At 42.8% G+C, this 18,381-nt stretch overlaps 1 protein-coding gene across 2 annotated transcripts in view; it reads left to right on the top strand.

Moving 5' to 3' along the window:
- FNDC3B (fibronectin type III domain containing 3B) overlaps positions 1-18,381 on the top strand; it is a 357,908-nt gene that overhangs the window by 302,769 nt on the left and 36,758 nt on the right. The window lies entirely within an intron of this gene.

Below are 18,381 nucleotides of genomic sequence, written 5' to 3'. Positions count from 1 at the left end.
ATGTGCTTCACAAGCAGCTTTTCCTGACAAATGGAATGGATAAAGTGGGTTCTGCAGTGGTGGAAAGATATAAGACAGGGTGAGGGGAAAGACAACACACAGGTGCACTATAATAGTGGGCTCTCTTTAATGAATAAATTTAACAACATGCAGATTGGCCACAGCTAGCTCATGATTTATTAATTACATCTGGCCTTCAACCAGTTTAATCAGAAAAATAATTGACATCTAAAGCAGATAATCCTTGTACAGCTTCACACAGAGGTCCTGATCCTTAGCTGATATAAACTGGCACACTCCATTAACTTCAATGAGCTATGCTTATTTTTGCCCACTGAAGATCTTGCTCAGAAGCTCAAATTGGAAGTAATAAGACCACTATGAAAGTGACCACCCTCTCTACCATTTTGGGGATCACCCAGACCAATAAGGGGTTCTGTACCACCTGCCTTGCAGCTCTGGGTGTCTTAATGCTATGCTGTTCTGGTTCAGCGCTCTGACACCAATGATCAGCCTACAAGCATAAGGTCCCACCCTGGCTTCCACCAGCTTAGTTTCTTCTTGCAGGATGACCTCAGCAATCTCTTCTGGTCCCAAATCCAGCTCCCCGAGTTCTTAACTACCAGACTTTTCCCCTCTAGTTCATCACTCCTGAAGGCATCAAACCTGCCCTCAATTATTAGTTCACTTTTAGCACACAAACTCCACACAGTTTGCGCAACAGATACCTTCTTGAGCTAAAAATAAACAAAAAATGTATTAATAGAAAATTCATAGATGCAAGGATGAAATACAAAAGAAAAGTAAACACAGGTTACACAGAAAATAAACATAAAGACACAATCGCGGGCTTTACACTTCTATATTAGCTAAATTCCCTTTTCTAAAACAAGTTACCAATTGCCTCTGAAGAATTTCTCAGCAGGTCCTCTGTCCTAGAAGGGATCCAGTGCTTCATGGATAGCACCCCACTTAGATACCTGGCCTTCAGTTTCTGGATAGCCTTCACTTCAAAAACCCTTTCCCTTTTAACAGTGTTAGCATTCTTTTTTTCCTTTTTCTGAGACTATGGTAATTCATGGTTAAGCAGAGCAGGGCGGGGGTTCCAGACTGGGGTTTTCTTTCCCGTTTCATTTTGTTTCAGTGTTTTCCCTTTAACTTTAATGGTCCACCATTGTCTCTTCATGACTGGACAATGCCATGTGCTTAGAGCCAGTGTCATGTAAACCCCTCATCTGAAAGGTGCTTGCTCTGCTTGATTGCCACACCACACTGCTATGAAGTGATGCTGTAGTTGCACTAAAGTTTACTCCTGCACCAAAAAATTAAAAATTCTGCAAAATTCTGCATATTTTATTTGTCAAAATAATGCAGTATAATCACACCAGTTCGAATAACTATTCAGCATTTCCTAAAGGCATGAAAGTTAAATTACAAACACTTGGTAACTAATACCCTGTATTCCAGTTATCCTGGATTTTCGTGTAAATTATATTACAGAACATCAAACAGCAAAAAAAAAAAAAAAAAGTAAAATATCATTTTAAATTGCTCAGACTTTCACACATAAAAGTCATGCAGTTTTGCTAATCATTGTCCTGGACCTGGCTGGATACTTTGGGAAGTGTGTGCTTCTGATTGTCCTGACATTTTATTGACTGCTCGGTAAATGTTTTATTTGGCCTCAAAGTCTTTTTATTTAAACGGGTAAGTAAAATAAATCCTGAGCTGTAATCTAACCCCATTGTGCCACTTTGGCACAGGAAAAAAGTGAGAAAGCACATAGATCTTCCTAGCTGATTCCCTTACTGTCATTTATAAGGCTTTACATCACTCTGGCAATTTAGGGGCCTTAAAACTTTTACAGGCTTTATGCTCCTGGGGGAATTGACTGAGAATGGGAACAGTTAACTAACAACAGGAACATTAACAATGTTACTACATAGGTAGGCTGCTACATTTCTGCCTCAGAGAATGAGATCAATTAACAAGCAGGCAGGCTGCTACGTTTCTGCCTCGGGGAAAGAGCCTTCCTCATGCATAATAATAAGACCTACCCATCCACGCCCCCGGCAAGCCACTGTACCAAGCGAGAGGGACAGAGTTTCTCTTGCTTGTTAGCAGGCACGCACATCCAACCCCGCCTTCCCCCGCAGTGATTTAATCATAGAATATCAGGGTTGGAAGGGACCTCAGGAGGTCATCTAGTCTAACGCCCTGCTCAAAGCAGGACCAACACCAACTAAATCATCCCAGCCAGGGCTTTGTCAAGCCTGACCTTAAAAACTTCTAAGGAAGGAGATTCCACCACCTCCCTAGGTAACGCATTCCAGTGTTTCACCACCCTCGTAGTGAAAAAGTTTTTCCTAATATCCAATCTAAACCTCCCCCACTGCAACTTGAGACCATTACTCCTTGTTCTGTCATCTGCTACCACTGAGAACAGTCTAGAGCCATCCTCTTTAGAACCCCCTTTCACGTAGTTGAAAGCAGCTATCAAATCCCCCCTCATTCTTCTCTTCCGCAGACTAAACATCCCCAGTTCCCTCAGCCTCTCCTCATAAGTCATGTGTTCCAGTCCCCTAATCATTTTTGTTGCCCTCCGCTGGACTCTTTCCAATTTTTCCACATCCTTCTTGTAGTGCGGAGCCCAAAACTGGACACAGTACTCCAGATGAGGCCTCACCAGTGTCGAACAGAGGGGAATGATCACATCTCTTGATCTGCTGGCAATGCCCCTACTTATACATCCCAAAATGCCACTGGCCTTCTTGGCAACAAGGGCACACTGTTGACTCATATCCGGCTTCTCGTCCACTGTAACCCCTAGGTCCTTTTCTGCAGAACTGCTGCCGAGCCATTCGGTCCCTAGTCTTTAGCAGTGCATTGGATTCTTCCGTCCTAAGTGCAGGACTCTGCACTTGTCCTTGTTGAACCTCATCAGATTTCTTTTGGCCCAATCCTCCAATTTGTCTAGGTCCCTCTGTATCCTATCCCTACCCTCCAGCGTATCTACCTATCCTTCCAGTTTAGTGTCATCTGCAAACTTACTGAGGGTGCAATCCACACCATCCTCCGGATCATTTATGAAGATATTGAACAAAACTGGCACCAGGACCGACCCTTGGGGCACTCCACTTGATACCGGCTGCCAACTAGACATGGAGCCATTGATCACTACCCATTGAACCCAACAATCTAGCCAGCTTTCTATCCACCTTATAGTCCATTCATCCAGCCCATACTTCTTTAACTTGGTGGCAAGAATACTGTGGGAGACAGTGTCAAAAGCTTTGCTAAAGTCAAGGAACAACACGTCCACTGCTTTTGCATCTCTGAGGCTGCTCCAGGCACACTGGAACAGACGCACTGTCTGGGCTGCTGGGGAAGAGGCACGTGTGCCCCCATAGATTTCTTTTGCATTTTTCTATGCAGGGGAACACAGAAATATGTGGGCCATATGAATTTTGCGCCCCCAGAGAAGCACAGAATTCTGTCAGGAGTAAAAGTTACAATTACAATGTTTTAAATATATATCCATGCATACGTTCATAAGCATAACCTGTATACATACAGTATCTCCTAATAACTATCAAGTGTAGGACATTACAAGCTTTTATACAAGACCTTGTTTGACATATTTATACACAATAACATTGTCTAGAACCAGTTGATTCAATTGCTTATTTTGCAGAGTTCTCACCTGCTGTTCTCCCATTGGGGTGTCTGATTCTCAGACTCACCTCCCAGATCTACTCTCTTTATGGCAACATGGTGCTAAATAAGCAACAAGAGGCATTCAATTAATCTAAATTCCCACTTGAAATAATAAGTGACAAAACAGCAGCTTCACAGCACAGTGACACTTGGCAGGAGCCCATTACCTGCAGTCACATATGATATAAAGAAACTTACTTCAAAAAAGCTTCTTCTGTTTGCCTTCACCCAACACTGAAGGTGATAAGATGATAAACCTTTAACTTGCTCTAAATCTGATTATACACAGGAGAAATAACTTGCCTTATTATTTTATTTTATTGGACCAACAGAAGTTGGTCTAATAAAAGATTACTTCACCCACCTTGTCTTTGTAAGAATAAAACATATTACTCAGGGAGTCAGGAGAGTGAGCAGCTAGATTGATTTTCATAATAGCTCCTATCACTTCTGCCCAGACCTCTTCCACTGCAAATGGTCCCTAAATACTATTCTGTGATTCTGTGCTGTGATTCTGTAAGCTCTCACAAGCTTGGGTTACAGTATAGCTTGTGTTACAGTATAGCTTGCATGGGGGACCTCCAAGATGCAGCAGGAATTATTCAAGCTTTGTCTGCACTGGAGAAAGCTACACTGATTGTTTTCCCTCAGTTAATTGAAATTTACCTCGTGTCCATGCACAAAAGTGCGTCAATTGATTTTTGGGAGGCAGTAATTAGCTTGATTCACCCCTGATAGCTATAGGACTAAGTCCTCAGGCCAGATCAGTTTTGTGCCAGCATGGATGCAACATACCCGTACAATCACTGCAATGTCAGCTATGAAAGCTTATTTCTCTCACCAATAGATGTTGGTCCAATAAAAGATATTACCTCACTCACCTTATCTATCTACATAAGTATAGTCAGCCAATGCCCTTTAGTGTGTCTTGGTCATTAAGTATAGTTCTTAGCTTTTCTATAGCAATAATGAAGCTTAACAGTTAACTTGTTTTGGAGTAAATGCTTCACTTATTTCAAGACATGATGAAACAAGATACTTGGAACTCTTTCGGCACTGATGAATGTAGTGGTTTAAAAAGGTGTGCACATCGCAAATGTACCTGCCACATTTCTCATTTGTTCTTCATTATGTGACATTTAGGAAGATCAGATTAGCATCTTTTGTCTTCTCTGTTTTGTGCAGCCTTCAGTGGAAATGAAGAAAAGTCTGTTTTTGGCAAGCACAGTACATTGCGAACATTGGGAGCACTTGGCTTTTATGTAAGGCCAACTTTATAGCTTTTAATGAGAGGACAGATGTTGCAGTGGTTTGGGTTAAAACTTCAATTAGATTGATGGGTATTAAAGCACCCTCCCTTGTAAGGATATAGCCTCTACCTAGATAAAGGGATTCTGTGAACATGCCCTGGATTTTTTGCTGAGTATTGTTTTGGGTAAAGTTGTGGGTTGGGAGGGAGGGAAAACTGACATATCCAGAAACTGAAAACAGGCAAGAACAGAGAGAGAGGCTGAGGTAAAATCAAGAAAGTCAAGCAGTAACCTGTGAGCACAGTGTATGACCCTGGAAAAAGCTAGAAAGAGATCTTTTGGGTTGGTGTTGACTAAAGAGGATTGTATCTGTAAGTTAAGAAACTGCTCCTTTTGTTCTTGGTTCCTTCTGAGTTGGAGAAGGAGGACTTTGTATTAAGGCTGCCAACTTTCTAATCACACAAAACCAAACACCCTGTCTGAGGCCCTGCCACAGCCTTGCCCCTTCTTTGACGCTCTACCCGCCAGTCACTCCATCCCCCTCCCTCCGTCGCTCACCCTCCACCACTCTCACTCACTTTCACTGGGCTGGGGCAGGGGTTTCAGGTGCAGGAGGGGATGAGGGCTCCAGCTGGGGCGGGGGGGGAGGTGGGCTCTGGGGTGGGTCCAGAAATGAGGGGTTCAGGGTGCGGGAAGGAGATCTGGGCTTGGGCAGGGAGTTGGGGTGTGGGAGGGGGTAAGGGCTCCGGCTGGGGGCTGTTCTGGGGTGGGGCCGGAGATGAGGGTTTTGCACTGCAGGAGGGGGCTCCAGGCTGGGGCTGAGGGGTTCGGCGTGCGGGAAGGGGGTTCAGGGAACTTTGTATGTTCTTTGTAAATAAACAAGATGGCATCAAAGAAAATACCAGACTGCATTAATTTCCACTTCCAACTAGAACATCTCCAGGGTCCTGAATAGGGTGACCAGATTTCCCAATTTTTAGTTCTTTGTCCTGCGTCCCGACCGATGCATGGATGGGACACCATTTGTCGTGATATTGTGGCTTTGGCCGCTCCAGCGGTTTTTTGTTTTGTTTTGCTTCCCCCATGTGTCCCGATATTTTGTCCGTTTCATCTGGTCACCCGAGTCCTGAACTTTGACTAGTTGCTGAGGTCAAAAAGGGTTAACATCCCCTGTACTGGTGGCTCAAAATACTTACAAGACCTAGTCCTGAAATGACCAAATAAACAAATCCATTAATTGCAGATTACTTTCAGTTATTTCTATGTTTATTTTAGCAATGATATATACAGTAATAAAAATGTATTTTATAACTTTGTGCAGATAGATAAATCCACTAGAATATGAAATGAACATTAGGAATAATTTATACATATGTTTTAAAAGAAAGTCATTGGCAAGCATGGTGTGACAGAGTGCTGGGCAACAGCAACTTATTCAGTACTCTGGTTGCTTCAGCTCCAATTAGTTGCTCTGGAGCAGTGGTTTTCAACCCGATCTCCTTAACAGAGGTTAAGGATCCCTTGGATCCCTCCACTCCTGAATGCCAGGGAGAAGAAGCCTAGGTGTGGTTTGGAGGGTTGGGAGAGCCCAGGGCCCCATGTAATCAGGGAGATACGGGGAGACTACACACTCCACCACAAGTAAGAAGGGAGAGAATGGGGAATGCAGCTCCCAGGATGCCCATGGTGTGAAGACTTGTGGGCTGAAACAGAGCTGTGGGGACAACCTACCCCCCCCCCCGTGGCTTCTGTGAGAAAAGAGGGGAGAATGAGCAGACCCCACAAGAGGGACTTGAATGATTACCCTAGGGAGGAGGGAGATCCCCACAGGGGAAGTGAGGAAGAGCATGGGGGAAGAAAAAAACCTTCCTGTCAGGTAAGGGAGTAGGGGATAGGTGTGTGATGGAGTGCTGGGCAACAGCAGCTGATCCAGCACTCTGGTCACTGCAACTCCAATTAGTTGCTCTAGAGTAGTCTTGATTAAGAAGAGCTGTGCCTAATTGATTAATTGGGATGGGCTGAGGAGAGCTGAGAGGCCCAGTAGCCCATTAGGCTGAAGATAGGAAGGATGTGCAAAGGTGTGGGGAGAGGGTGCAGGCTTTCAGAGTCAGAGCCCAGAGGAGAAGATCCCTTCTGTCTCTCCCCTCCTTGGCCAAAGCAGCTAAGGACTGTATGTTGTTGTAAATATGGGGCAGCACAAGTATGTAAAGGTAGTGGGGGAACACTGTGAAATAAACCACAAGAAGGTCTCTAAGTTGTTTGTGACTCGAAAAGAAACAGGAGCAGGACCCCCAACCTATCATAGATGGGTAATAAGTAGGGTCCTACCAAATTCACGATCAATTTTGGTCTATTTCACGGTGACAGGATTTTAAAAAATGTAAATTTCACAGTTTCAGACACTTAAATCTGAAATGTCACGGTGTTATAACTGGGGGAATCCCAAACGAAAGGGGTTTATGTGAGGGTCACACGGCTATTCTGGGGGAGTTGTGGTATTGCCGCCCTTACTTCTGTGCTATTCCTGGCAGCTGAGCTGCCTTCAGAGCTGGGTGCCCACACACCCACAGCCAGCCGAAGGCCCCTTTATCTCCTGAGCACCAGGGCACTGGGCCTGGAACTGGGGAGGGGCAGGGCTGGGGGTGCCCTGGCCAAGTGCACCTACCAAATGCCAGGCTCCAGCTGCAGGTCCTGGAGGGGCCATTGAGGGATGGGACTTCCTCTTCCCCTGCAGGGGCCACTCCTGGGGGCAGGTCAGACCCAGGTCCAGGAACCTCCCGCGGCTGCCCTGAAGGCAGCACCACTGCCCGCAGCGGTGCAGAAATAAGGGGGGCATGGTATGGTATTTTGCCACTTTTACTTTTGTGCTGCTGCTGGCTATAGCACTGCCTTCAGAGCTGGGCAGTCAGCCAGCGTCCACCATTCTCCAGCCGCCGAGCTCTGATGGCAGCACTGAAGGAAAAGTGGCAACGCAACCCCCCCCCACAATAGCCTTGTGACCCCCCCACAGCTTCCTTTTTGGATTGGGACCCCCAGTTTGAGAAATGCTGGCCTCCCCCTATGAAATCTGAATGATATAAGGTAAAAGTACACAAAAGACCAGATTTCACAATCTGTGACGGGTTTTGCATGGCCGTGAATTTGGTAGGGCCCTAGTAATAAGTAATGCTTTTTAAAAGTCTGCATTTCGAGTTTTCAACTAAAATGCCAGTGACTATTCTCAGAAGGCCAAATGAACCAATCAGACTGTAAGGGCTAGTCTACACAGGAAGATTGGCTGGAATTACTATTGTAGAATAACTATTCCAGAATAACAGGTTTCAGAGGAACAGCCGTGTTAGTCTGTATTCGCAAAAAGAAAAGGAGTACTTGTGGCACCTTAGAGACTAACCAATTTATTTGAGCATGAGCTTTTGTGAGCTACAGCTCACTTCATCAGATGTAGATTCACCAGAATAGCTCCTCATGTAGATACTCTTATTCTGGAATAGCTATTGTTCTTTAAATTTACACCCGAATTTATTCTGGAATAACTTCCCCATGTAGATAAGCACTAAGATAAGAAGTTAAACTGTAATACTTTCACTGTAAACTATATATACATAAATGGCTAAGTAGAACACTATTAATAGTAGTAGTTTGCTTTAAAAATATACAAAGATGATTTGTGTGTTTATTGAACCATTACAAACATTTTACTAGACTGTAGGTATTTGCACTGTTCAAGGGCTATATAATCTTTAACAAATGGAAAATGCATAATTTATCCAAAAAAATAGCATTCACCTAACCTCTGTAAACAGTGCTTATGCAATGACAACACATGTTATTTGCACTGTGTGCCTCTCTTGGTATGGAGCCTGGATTTACATGCCCTGTGTTTCCCACAAGAGATACATGCTCCATCATGGAAATTAGAGTCTGTGGATGAAATCCTGACTCTCCTAAAGTCATTTGGAGTTTTGCCATTGACTTCATTGGGTCTGGAACTTCACCCTATGGCTTTCTTATGATGCTGCATCATACCTAACTTTAAACATTAGTAAAATGCTTCAGCAAGACTTGCAAACAAAAGAGCCATTGTAATTTTTTTATTCCACCTCACCAAAACTCTGTTTAAAGTAGCAATCTGTTACTCAGAGAGTAGACAGACCATGTGGTATGTGGGTCACTCCCCACCTTTGTTAATAGTAATTACTAAACACTAGAGTCATTTCAGAAGATAAAACCCATATGATTATCCCATCCTCCGTGGATCCCATCCATCCTTACTGGAAAAAATTTCAAAATGTGAGGCATGCTTCCTGGGAGCACAGAAGAATCCCTAGTAGATCTAGAGAGACTTCTCAGTTGTTCTCTAGAGTTTCTAGCTGTTAAATTTATGAAGAAAATATTCCAAATATGAAGGAAGTGTAAATGATAAAGAGGTATCTGCCTGAGTTTGCAGAGAGTCTGAGTAACTCTGAGATGTGAACTTCCCAGTTCATTTCAGTGGTTGCCAACTCAGATGCCAGAGACACTTTCAGTTTCATGATTGTAAGTATTTCACTGTTCGTTAAAACATGTAAGAAAGAAGAGAAAGTATCATAAAGATTTACACTAATGTGTCCTACAGTGGAGGTGACGTGAAGGACTAGAAAGAAGGGAGATGTTAAACACCTACACATCTTAATTTATATAGCAGAAAGCAGGGCTGCAACTGTGATCATTTTTCTGAAGAGGGCCTCGGTTTTCAGAAGTTTAGGAAATATGTCTTGCCATATTGAAGATACATGCATTTCTTCAGAATTGTTATAACATTCTGCCACGAGGTCACTTTCTGATTTCTCGCTCTATCTTAGACAATGAGAACAAAGTTTCACTGACTTTGTGCAAATTGAGTTTAAAATAAGTATATCTGTCCCATGTGTCCAACACATTCTCTGAGTAGAAAAGGCTGCACCCTTATAAGTGTTGTGGTCGGGTTTAAGTAGCATAGTCCCTAGTGAAGGAACAGAACTATGATATCCCATTCTTCTAAGAAATGGTCAGTTTTCTTCTACAGCATGTCAGCTTTAAAATAAAATCTGTGTTCACTACCCATAATGTACATGAGAGAAAGAATAGAAATACTGTAGAAATAGACCCAGATAGATGCATTGCTAAACATTTCTCCCTTTGTCTGATCACTAACATAAATTTTGTAGTTACTGCAGGTGTCAAGCGGTTGAATTAGAAAATTGTTCACTCTCTTAATTTAACTAAGACAATTTACACCCAGTCTAGCCGCAATTATGATTTACATCTGGCCTACTGAGTTGTAAAATGTATTCAAAATATAATAATAGCTAAATGAACATTAGTGCAAAAAATGCATGGAAGATTCTCAGGGTGGAAAAGAAGATGATAAAAGGAAATTCACAATTAAGACTGAGACATATGCGTGCTCCTGTTTAGTCTCCAGTACCTAAACTTGACAGGAAGTCAACATTCAGAAAGTCTTTAAGGTCTCAGGCATCCTGTTCTACTTCTGTACTTGTCTGTTGTACAGATGGCTGTTGTTATATGACATACTGGTACATATTTGTTAGGACAGCGTCCAAAGCCTCCAATCAGGATTGGGGCCCCTTTCTGTTGATGCTGTCCAAACACAGAAAAGATGAGATCCCTGCCCTGAAGGTCTTAAAATCTGAGGAATATTTAGATACATTTCACCTCTATTTCCCTTCTTTTCTTGCTTTTAGTCACTACTTTAATATTGTTTTAGTGGATGTGAGTCATTTACACATGTCTTACCTGATGAGACAAAGGGAGGGGAGAGGGATAAGTGTGTTAGACGTCTAAGGTAAAATATTCTCTATATTAGGATTCTTCTGAGGTGCAGGATTATCTACTTCCCCGGTGGGAGTCTCAAAGAATTCCTAATTTAATAAATTTTTCTCACTGAGCTAAGTAAAATTGAACACACAGGATCAAATTCTGCTTTCCGTCTCACTGGTGAGCATCTTTAATAACTCCAGTGACTTCAGTGGTGTAACTTTGGGCTTGTCTACGCTTACCAGGGGATTGACATGCAGCGATCAATGCATCGACGGTTGATTTAGTGGGTCTAGTGAAGACCTGCTAAATCGACCGCAGATTGCTCTCCCGTCGACTCCTATACTCCATCTGAATGAGAAGCACAAGGGGAGTCAACGGGAAAGCATCTCCCATCGACATAGTGTAGTGTGGACCCCGCGGTAAGTAGATCTAAGTACATCGACCTCAGCTATGTGTAATTTAGATCGATCTCCCCCCATAGTGTAGACAAGGATTTAGTGTGCTGGTATAACCAAGTATAAATAAGAATAGAGTCTAGCCCACAGTCTGCTGCAACATAATAAAAGATGGTTTCTGTGCATCTGCAGTAGCCACATTTGAAAGATAATATCTTGTCCATTTCAAAACAAATTTTTATTCAGAATACCTACTAGCTCCAGATCAGAGTGAGTGGCAAATAGTTCCCTAATGTGTCTCTATTTTAGTTAGTTCTAGCTTCACTCTGCGAGGTTGGTATGCTAGAAATCAACTTAGCTTTCTGAATTAGCTTGTCTATATGTACTATGGAGCACCATAATTTCAGTCAACAATTATGAACGTGGCATCAAATGAGATTTAATTACAAGGATTATAGAACTATCAGTTACTATTATGCTAGGAAAATAACTAACAGTACTGAGAATGACATGAAAATTCACATATGTATGTGATGAGTCATTGATGCTATCAAATGTTAGTGAAATAAAAGACAGTGTAGTAAGTCTGTTGTAACTTATTTCTGTTGTTATTAATTCTTGTATGGCCAATATAGACCAGGTTATTGTTGACCTAATTGACCTGTTATCTCTAAAGGTAATAGTGTTGATGTAGTATACTTAGATTGTGTAGAACATTTGACTTGGTACAGCATGACATATCAGTTAAAAAACTGTATATGATATAAAATTGGACACATTAAATGGATTAAAAACTGGCTAACCTATAGGTCTCAAAATAGAACAGGGAATCATCATTGAGTCAGTGCGTTTCAAGTGGGGTCCTGCAGGGATCTGTTCTTGACCTTGCATTATTTAATATTTTTTAAAATGACATGAAAGAAAATGTAAAATCATCACTGAAAAAGTTTGCAGATGATGCTAAAATTGGGGGAGTGGTAAATAATGAAGAGGACAAGTCACTGATACAGAGTGATCTTGATCACTTGGTAAAGTGGGTTCAAGCAAACAATATGTGCTTTAATATAGGCAAATGTAAATCTATACATCTAGGAACAAAGAATGTAGGCCATACTTACAGGATAGGCAACTCTATCTTAGGAGGCTGTGACTCTGAAAAAGATTTGGGGGTCCTGGGGGATAATCAGCTGAACGTGAGCTCTCAGTAAAATGCTGTGGCCAAAAGGGCTCATGGGATCGTTGGATGCACAAATGCGGGGGTGGGGGGATGTCCTTGAGTAGAACAGAGATTGTTTTTCCTCTGTATTTGACATTGGTGCAACAATTGCGGCAATACTGGGTCCGGTTTTGGTGTCCACAGTTCAAGAAGGATGTTGATAAATTGGAGGGGGTTTGGAGAAGAGCCATGAGAATAATTAAAGGATTAGAAAGCATGCAGTGATAGACTCAAGTAGAAAGAAAAGGAGGACTTGTGGCACCTTAGAGACTAACCAATTTATTAGAGCATAAGCTTTCGTGAGCTACAGCTCACTTCCTCAGATGCATATCGTGGAAACTGCAGCAGGCTTTATATATACACAGAGAATATGAAACAATACCTATTCCCACCCCACTGTCCTGCTGGTAATAGCTTATCTAAAGTGATTTCCAGCACAAATCCAGGTTTTCTCACCCTCCACCCCCCCACACAAATTCACTCTCCTGCTGGTGATAGCCCATCCAAAGTGACAACTCTTTACACAATGTGCATGACAATCAAGCTGGGCTATTTCCTGCATAAATCCAGGTTCTCACATCCCCCCCACCCCCATACACACACAAACTCACTCTCCTGCTGGTAATAGCTCATCCAAACTGACCACTCTTCAAGTTAAAATCCAAGTTAAACCAGAACATCTGGGGGGGGGGGTAGGAAAAAACAAGAGGAAACAGGCTACCTTGCATAATGACTTAGCCACTCCAAGTCTCTATTTAAGCCTAAATTAATAGTATCCAATTTGCAAATGAATTCCAATTCAGCAGTTTCTCGCTGGAGTCTGGATTTGAAGTTTTTTTGTTTTAAGATAGCGACCTTCATGTCTGTGATCGCGTGACCAGAGAGATTGAAGTGTTCTCCGACTGGTTTATGAATGTTACAATTCTTGACATCTGATTTGTGTCCATTTATTCTTTTACGTAGAGACTGTCCAGTTTGACCAATGTACATGGCAGAGGGGCATTGCTGGCACATGATGGCATATATCACATTGGTGGATGTGCAGGTGAATGAGTCTCTGATAGTGTGGCTGATGTTATTAGGCCCTGTGATGGTGTCCCCTGAATAGATATGTGGGCACAGTTGGCAACGGGCTTTGTTGCAAGGATAAGTTCCTGGGTTAGTGGTTCTGTTGTGTGGTATGTGGTTGTTGGTGAGTATTTGCTTCAGGTTGCGGGGCTGTGTGTAGGCAAGGACTGGCCTGTCTCCCAAGATTTGTGAGAGTGTTGGGTCATCCTTTAGGATAGGTTGTAGATCCTTAATAATGCGTTGGAGGGGTTTTAGTTGGGGGCTGAAGGTGACGGCTAGTGGCGTTCTGTTATTTTCTTTGTTAGGCCTGTCCTGTAGTAGGTAACTTCTGGGAACTCTTCTGGCTCTATCAATCTGTTTCTTTACTTCTGCAGGTGGGTATTGTAGTTGTAAGAAAGCTTGACAGAGATCTTGTAGGTGTTCGTCACAAAGTCACAAAGTTCAGCCACCAGGTTAGCCGTGACATTATCGGGGATAGTGTTCTTGACGGCTTGTAGTCCATCTTTGTGTGGAATGTTGGTGAAATTGTGGAAAAGCAGCATCACTTGCCCCATAACCTCAGCCATGCGGAACGCAATGCCATCCACAGCCTCAGAAACAACTCTGACATCATAATCAAAAAGGCTGACAAAGGAGGTGCTGTTGTCGTCATGAATAGGTCGGAATATGAACAAGAGGCTGCTCGGCAGCTCTCCAACACGAGTTTCTACAAGCCATTACCCTCTGATCCCACTGAGAGTTACCAAAAGCAACTACAGCATTTGCTCAAGAAACTTCCTGAAAAAGCACAAGATCAAATCCGCACAGACACACCCCTGGAACCCCGACCTGGGATATTCTATCTACTACCCAAGATCCATAAACCTGGAAATCCTGGGCGCCCCATCATCTCAGGCATTGGCACCCTGACAGCAGGATTGTCTGGCTATGTAGACTCCCTCCTCAGGCCCTATGCTACCAGCACTCCCAGCTACCTTCGAGACACCACTGACTTCCTGAGGAAACTACAATCCATCGGTGATCTTCCTGATAACACCATCCTGGCCACTATGGATGTAGAAGCCCTCTACACCAACATTCCACACAAAGATGGACTACAAGCCGTCAAGAACACTATCCCCGATAATGTCACGGCTAACCTGGTGGCTGAACTTTGTGACTTTGTCCTTACCCATAACTACTTCACATTTGGGGACAATGTATACCTTCAGATCAGCGGCACTGCTATGGGTACCCGCATGGCCCCACAGTATGCCAACATTTTTATGGCTGATTTAGAACAACGCTTCCTCAGCTCTCGTCCCCTAAAGCCCCTACTCTACTTGCGCTATATTGATGACATCTTCATCATCTGGACCCATGGAAAAGAAGCCCTTGAGGAATTCCACCATGATTTCAACAATTTCCATCCCACCACCAACCTCAGCCTGGTCCAGTCCACACAAGAGATCCACTTCCTGGACACTACAGTGCTAATAAACAATGGTCACATAAACACCACCCTATACCGGAAACCTACTGACCGCTATTCCTACCTGCATGCCTCCAGCTTTCACCCTGACCACACCACACGATCCATCGTCTACAGCCAAGCTCTGCGATACAACCGCATTTGCTCCAACCCCTCAGACAGAGACGAACACCTACAAGATCTCTGTCAAGCTTTCTTACAACTACAATACCCACCTGCAGAAGTAAAGAAACAGATTGATAGAGCCAGAAGAGTTCCCAGAAGTTACCTACTACAGGACAGGCCTAACAAAGAAAATAACAGAACGCCACTAGCCGTCACCTTCAGCCCCCAACTAAAACCCCTCCAACGCATTATTAAGGATCTACAACCTATCCTAAAGGATGACCCAACACTCTCACAAATCTTGGGAGACAGGCCAGTCCTTGCCTACACACAGCCCCGCAACCTGAAGCAAATACTCACCAACAACCACATACCACACAACAGAACCACTAACCCAGGAACTTATCCTTGCAACAAAGCCCGTTGCCAACTGTGCCCACATATCTATTCAGGGGACACCATCACAGGGCCTAATAACATCAGCCACACTATCAGAGGCTCATTCACCTGCACATCCACCAATGTGATATATGCCATCATGTGCCAGCAATGCCCCTCTGCCATGTACATTGGTCAAACTGGACAGTCTCTACGTAAAAGAATAAATGGACACAAATCAGATGTCAAGAATTGTAACATTCATAAACCAGTCGGAGAACACTTCAATCTCTCTGGTCACGCGATCACAGACATGAAGGTCGCTATCTTAAAACAAAAAAACTTCAAATCCAGACTCCAGCGAGAAACTGCTGAATTGGAATTCATTTGCAAATTGGATACTATTAATTTAGGCTTAAATAGAGACTTGGAGTGGCTAAGTCATTATGCAAGGTAGCCTGTTTCCTCTTGTTTTTTCCTACCCCCCCCCCCAGATGTTCTGGTTTAACTTGGATTTTAACTTGAAGAGTGGTCAGTTTGGATGAGCTATTACCAGCAGGAGAGTGAGTTTGTGTGTGTATGGGGGTGGGGGGGATGTGAGAACCTGGATTTATGCAGGAAATAGCCCAGCTTGATTGTCATGCACATTGTGTAAAGAGTTGTCACTTTGGATGGGCTATCACCAGCAGGAATTTGTGTGGGGGGGTGGAGGGTGAGAAAACCTGGATTTGTGCTGGAAATCACTTTAGATAAGCTATTACCAGCAGGACAGTGGGGTGGGAATAGGTATTGTTTCATATTCTCTGTGTATATATAAAGCCTGCTGCAGTTTCCACGATATGCATCTGAGGAAGTGAGCTGTAGCTCACGAAAGCTTATGCTCTAATAAATTGGTTAGTCTCTAAGGTGCCACAAGTCCTCCTTTTCTTTTTGCGAATACAGACTAACACGGCTGCTACTCTGAAAGACTCAAGTAGGTCACTCTTGAGTAGGATAAGTAGGTTAGCTTAACAAAGGGAAGGTTAAGGAGTGACTTGATCACAGTCTGTAAGTACCTACATGTGGAACAAATATTTGATAATGGGCTTTTCAGTCTAGCAGATAAAGATATAACAGGTTCCAGTGACTGGAAGTTGAAGTGCTAGACAAATTCAGATTGGAAATAAAGCATCAAATTTTAACAGTGAGGGTAATTAACCATTGGAGTAATTTACCATAGGTTGTGGTGGATTCTCCATCACTGACAATTTTAAAAATCAAGACTGGAATTTTTTTGAAGGTAGGCTGTAGTTCAAAAGGAATTGTTTTCGGGAAGTTCTATGGCCTACATTATATAGGAAGTCAGACTAGGTGATCACAGTGGTTCCTTCTGGCCTTGGAAATCTATGAATCTATGCTTAAATATTATTTTGTTTCTCTTCATACCTGTAATGCTACTCTTTACCAGAAAGTTGGAATCAGCATTTAATCCATCACTAGCATGCAGAGAGACCTGGTCTCCATTCTCTCCCTACTTCTTACTTACACAAAGCTCCCACTTGACTTCAGTGGGAGGTTTGCTTGCATAGAGGATGTAGGATAGGACTCTGTTTGTCATTAAAGTAGACTGGCTAACAGTACATGAAATAGAGAGCCTCACTGTCTCTAAGTCTTTTTAATCTAATGGTTCTGAAACAGGGAAATAGAAAATAAAATAAATGTTAGCTAATTCTGAGAATAGGGAATTTCCAGTTCCAGTCGCAGTGTGAGCAGAGAAGGTGGGCTGTATGCAAACCCACCCACTCCCTATGGCGATTTCCAAGAGCGTAAATGATTATGCAGGGCCTCAGCACTAAGGGGCAGTGTAAGAAAACAATTGGAACCTTCCCTCTGTCAGGCAGCCCATAAAAGCACTATCTGGCAGAGCAGTGTAGCTGAGGCAGTTGGAAGATGCCTTAACTCAGTTCATCTATGCCTACAGGACTCTTATAAAGCACCAAACATAAATCAGAGCTCTCCCAAACGTTGTAAACTGCATGGGAGGATGTTGGTACGGCTGGCTGTCACTCCACAGGGTAAATTCTTCCCTGGGATGCAGAGGCCTCCTAATGCAAGCTCTTCTAGTTTACATGCATACACTGTGCTATAGCTGTCTTCCACCCAGTGCCTCCAAGTCATTAGAAAAGTGGCACATAGCCATAAGTATGGGTTACAATATTGTCAGATGCTGCTGCATATGAAAGGCTGACCCACAGAATGCAGGTTAGATCCGAATCTTTTGACAACATGGGTTTACTCTGCAGAGCCTATCAACATGGATCTCCTGCAAATCACTTGATTTGTAAAGTACAGTCAATGACTAAGCAGAAGAAAGGAAATATTTTTTCCTATTTCTCTTTTTATCTTTCTTTCTCTTTTGATTGATCTTTGTCTTTGTATACTGAAGGAAGAAGCACTTGATTATATTAGCTGGGTAGAATGGTATGGTTGTAAATATCTGCCTATTTTAATAGGAGACATTACTTGTTTATATGGATCCGTTTAAAAAAATGCTATTTAGAAAAACGAGTGAGGGGCTTTGTTTTCGAGCACACTTTTAAACTGGAATACTGTGCACTAGCTCTTTCATTTAGGTTACTTGGAAGAAAACATTTGTTTAGGTTACGGAATTGCTGGGCCAGTGCTAACAGAATTAGGAGTAGTGCTAAACTCATTGGGATCAGATACGAACTATTTTCTCCAATAACAGTATATAACGCTGATGAAACCAGCACAAATTAAGTTCAAAAAATGTATTTACAGTTAATCTGCTGTTGACTTCAGTGATTTCTCTAGGTTTTAAAAAATTTGGTACCACTCAGACAGTAAACTTTGACAAAACAGCCAAAACAAAACCATATTTAAATACTGTGTTCACTTCTGCTCTTAAATCTCTGGCATTTTCCAGACAAGTTGGTCAACTCAATGCTTAGGATGATATGTGTGCATGCCCATATACACATC

Source organism: Lepidochelys kempii, chromosome 9, assembly GCF_965140285.1.
Source record: "Lepidochelys kempii isolate rLepKem1 chromosome 9, rLepKem1.hap1, whole genome shotgun sequence".
NCBI lineage: Eukaryota > Metazoa > Chordata > Testudines > Cheloniidae > Lepidochelys > Lepidochelys kempii.
The sequence above is the reverse complement of the archived record's forward strand: the minus strand, read 5'-3'. Positions and strand labels throughout refer to the sequence as shown.